A 4,950-nucleotide genomic window follows, 5' to 3' on the forward strand; every position below is an offset into this window, starting at 1 on the left:
ATTGACCCCACCTATACCCGCCACCGGCCACTTCTGGGGCACCACCTCCCCGCTGCGCCCGTCCTTACTGGGGATAACCACTATCAGTCACAAGCGCGCCCTCCTCCTATTGGCCGTGAGGGGCGTTCCTGGAGGAGGCGGGGCGGTGGCTGGAGGAAGGGGCGGCCAATCGGGGCGCGGCGGCGCGGTCCCGGCCGCCAGGGGGCGCCGTTCCCTTTGCCTCCGCAGGCGGGCGAGCGGCGGGGGGCGCGTCCCTCCCAGCCGGGGCAACCAGGGTCTGGAGCCGGCCCTGGCCCTGGCCCTGGCCCTAGCCCGGGGCGGCTGCCGTCACAGGGCCGTGGTGCTGGGAGCAATGCCCCAGAGCATCAGGTGCTATTGAAGCACCTGCGTCCGTGCAGGTGACGAGCACCCACTTTTCGGCTCTTCGTACCTGCGCATGGTGGCAGCAGCATGAGCAGCAGCAGGGATGCGTCCGCAGCCACATCCTTGGGTTTCTCCCACGGTGTATCCCTGCCACTTTGCATACTGCTGGCGGCCTGTGTGTGACCAGAGTATATCTCCTGCACGGCTCTTCCTTTGGCGTGTGATGAACGGCTTGAGCTGAGAGCCACTAACTGGGTTCCCGATGATTTTTTTCATTTCAGGGTAATGGTGTCTTTTTTGCATCACTGCAAAGACTGCCCACTCTTGCCTGTTCTTTGATCGAGTTCTCACTTTGTTTAAATCATCCGTTGCATTGTTTCTTACTCATCTGCAAAATGCCCATGTTGTATCCATACATGCTCATAAAAAAACTCAGTGTTAAGTAAAATCTAAACAAAGCATTGAGATGCTGAATTTTACTTATGGCAGGAGAGATACAAGGAAAATTACATAAAACAGGCTCTCCATTGAAATAATCCTCTAAAAATCCTCTAAATTTTTAGAGCATTTTTAGCAATCCTCTAAAACCCGACTGCTGAAGTCCTCTGCCCCGTGTCAATTAAAGTATTACAGCTGCGGCCTCCCTGGAATGTCATCTTTGGACACTGTATAATCACAGCTGTAAACAAACACCAGGTTTACCAAGTATCTAGGTTACTTTTAAAGGCTTAACTTTTATGCAGATACAGAACAACACAAATATTGTGAACTGCCTGTGGCAATGCAGCAGGACTACCCAGCAATTTAAATGACAAATGGTAACCCAGGTGATAATTTGCATACAGCGAAGACTTTATGGAGATATTTTTGCCAAAAATAAAACATACTTTACAAACTTCAATAGACCAGAGGACATGAAAATCAATAGCTCCTTCAAACACTAATAATAAGCACTTTTCATATCCCCCCCTCTTTTTGTTATAATACTTCACTTTATTTACCTTGCTCTAAACCCAGACCTAGGAAAACTAAAAGAAAAAGAAAGAGAGGTCCATAGAGTCATAAGACAGCATTTATTAAAATAAAATGGAGTGACTGTTTTAATTCAGAAATAAATTAATTTCCCTAGTTTCAGTCTCAAACTCAAGGAATGAGCTGTCTTTTGGATTTTATCACCTTCTGCCTGAAAAAAAGAAAACTCAGAGATTAGGTTTCATTAGTAGTTTCACTACAAAGGCTATTCTGGTGTGGGATCCCACGCAGAAGAGCTCTCATGTTTCGCTCCACAGCTGTTTCCACATCATTCCTTTACATTGCATCTAATCTCAGCTGCATAGGTCAAAAGTACAGCCCACGAGATTACATTGGTCTAAATCTAGGGTGAGGGGAAAATTGGGACAGCACCTCCATGCTCTCTAGTGTATTAAAATACACAAAGAAAGAAAATAGCACTATAAAAAATATCTTTTTAAGTATCTGAATTTACAGTGGCAATAGCAGGATTACCTCCAAGCACACCCTGAAGTTTACAGCAGACTAAAGCAAAAAGCATCTACTTAGTGGCATAGTATGTATCAAAGAGGAAGGGATGTTTTGACACCAGGCCAGAGTCTTAACTCCGATGGAAAGTGCAAAAGGAGCTTTAATTCCCACATAGCACATGGGAATTCATTCTTCAACATCTCATCAAAAAAGCCCTACATCCAAAAAATCAGAATGTAACTGCTATTCTGCATCAGCAACATATCCACATGGCCCCATGTCCTGTCCCTGGTAATGAACAGTAGCTGATACTTTGGAAAAGAGGACAAGCGTGGGGAACAAGGAGTGCTCCTTCCTGGGGTTTGCTCCCCAGGCTGACAAATGTGCTGGGCTGAACCCATTGCAGAAGAGATTTGAAACCAGGAATTTGAGGGCTGGATTCAGATCCTTGCCTCATCAGTCAGTGTTTTCATCTTTTCTAGAATGGAAGAAACAAAGCTATCACACATGCAAGTTAACTTACCTCACAAAAGTACATTTGCACCTGAAAAGGCCAGCTACAACCCAGAGACACTATGCCCCAACAGATTACAGAGCACTGAGGGCTTTGGTTATCTTCTATTTCCCCAGAAAGACCTCTGTGCAGTCTTCTCCCTTTCTCTTTTAAAATCTTGAGTGTCTGTGAGGAGTATTCGCAAAAGCCAACTTCAGCCCAGCAACCTAATCTCCTTAGATTCCCTCTACAGACAGTGGAGGGAAATAGGCTCCTTCTGAAGGTAATCGGGTTAATCAAATAAACTCCTTGTTCAGAAACAGCCTCAAGAGACTGCCTGGTGCTTAGGGCACCTTGGGAAATCAGTTTGGCCAGGCTGAAGTTGGCCTTTCTGAGTGTCCTCCTTCCCTGCCTCATCTTTATGCTCCCCCTGTGGTCATTTACTACCTCTTATTTATGTATTTATATATTAACTTTTCTGTTATTTTCATGTATCCCCTCCCTCCAGCATTTTTACTCTGTAGTGTTTTTCTGAATTGCCCCCTCCCTGTGAGGAAATAAGACAGTTCAGTGTTGTATCATTCGGGATTGTTTTCATCACTAAGGAAGACTTTTAAAAAAATAATTTCTGCAACAGATTAAACTTCTTGGGATGGTGTATTAACACACGCTGTCTTCCCATGTTACTTCTAAATGGGTAGTCTTGTTCCATGCTTCCAATGACTTTCTGTCTATTTAATAAAAAAAAAAAAAGTGAGCTTATAAAATCCTGTCATTTAATTTTATTCAATTTTAGATATATGTCAATGACAGTCATGCAAATGAAGAAGAGTAAACCTTTTTTAAAAGTCAAATTCTAGTTTGCCTGTGGTGGGTGAAGAACATATGGCATTTCACTGCCCCCATTTTATCCTGATATTTTGCATTCTTTCTAAAAATATAATCACAGTATTTACCTCTAAAGCTGTCTGCAGGAGGGAAACTCACAGACCAACTCTGCTTTTCCAGCAAACAGAGATTGCTTTGTTTAAAAAACTTACATGCCATTAATTTGAGTAATTCTTTGGGCTAAATTCTCAGCTGTGCCCAGGCTCAGTGGGAACAGCTGATGGAGGTGAACCACAAAGGAGCCATTTGCAGCTTTCCTATCAGTTTTCTTTCAGGAATCCTCTTAACTACAACAAGTTGTATCTCATATTTTCTTTTGTGGCAGTCCTCCTCATCAGGGTTGCCTTGGCTCTGGGAAATGAGTAGCCTGGATAAGGCATTATCCTAGCTTTTCTGAGCCTGGGGCCATTCATGAACTGAGCCAATCTGCAGCCTTTGGGTCATTAAAACTGGTATTGTGGCAACACTTCTGCTGGGGAGACACAGACTCTCTTGGGAAGGATCTCAATGTTTGTCTCCTGCCAAATAAGATCTGAAGTCAAAGATCTATTAATTCAATTGCTTGTGATGGCAGAAATACCTTCCCATAACTCTTCAGGACTCCAAGGAAGGAGGTTCAGAGAAGAGCCCAATCTGATATTGTCTACTGCTGATCCTGACTTGGGATCAGCTGTTCACAGAAACACAGATTTCCTCTCTGCTCCCATGTGCTTTCCTTAAACTTTGTAAACCTCAGTGCCTTTGAGAGTCCCAAGGGTGCTTGGGTGGGCAGGGGTGCAGGTCGCTGTGTGTTGTAGGCACTTTGGTGTAGGTTGGGCAGGTGTAACAAAGTAAGTGTTAAAAACCATTCCTGAGCATTGAGCAAACTTGAATGACTACATCTGAATTTCTACTCCCTATTTCCTCATTTTGAAGAAAATAAAGGGAGGCTTTGCCCTGCCATAGACCTGCAAAGGCACAGATGCAGGCAGAGCTTCTGTTCCAGGGTGGTAAATCACCAGCAGGACTCTGTGTCTGTGCTCCCCTTTTGACCTCTCATCACGGCTAGATCCGGGTCTGGAGACTGCTTTTAGTAAATGCACTTCCAGTGGTGACACAGGTAAAGATTTTGAAGTAGCAGCTGGAAAGAGAATCCCACAAAGATAAAGTTACCATTTGTCAAGGTTTCCTGATCCTCTTTTCCTATCCAGAAAAGCTACCTGGGTAGAATTTGAAGATTTTTCTTTTTTTAACACTTGCCTGGGCATAACCAGAACAACTGACCTTAGGTGTAGAAATCTGGATATTTCTGTAGTATATGCATAATTAGTCTGACACTTCCCAGAGCATCACAGATTGGCCATACATGCTAGGGAGGTAGGAGGTGTCCCAAAAGTGTCGGATTTACTCCGATTATACAGAGATTGGCCATGCATGCTGAGTCTGATACTCCCTATTTGTATTGTTCAATTAAATAACTCAGTTTAGGGCTTAGTATATTAAACAGTATGAGACCACATTAAAGTAACTGAAACCAGTATGCAAGAAAGATAGAAGACTTAAGACTAAGTTGGAAGTCAGATTACTGGAAACTATCAAAGAAAAAATTGGAAATGAGGAATGTATTGTGATGTCCTTTGGGGAAAAGGTCAGCAAATCGGTCTGCCTATTAACAGCCAGCAGCGCTCTCTGCTTTACACAGGTTAAGATAAAAGTCATATATGTTAGCTTTATGCAAATTAAGA

Source organism: Nipponia nippon, unplaced genomic scaffold (genome assembly GCF_047370975.1).
Source record: "Nipponia nippon isolate SJK-2023a ecotype South Korea unplaced genomic scaffold, ASM4737097v1 scaffold_26, whole genome shotgun sequence".
Lineage (NCBI taxonomy): Eukaryota > Metazoa > Chordata > Aves > Pelecaniformes > Threskiornithidae > Nipponia > Nipponia nippon.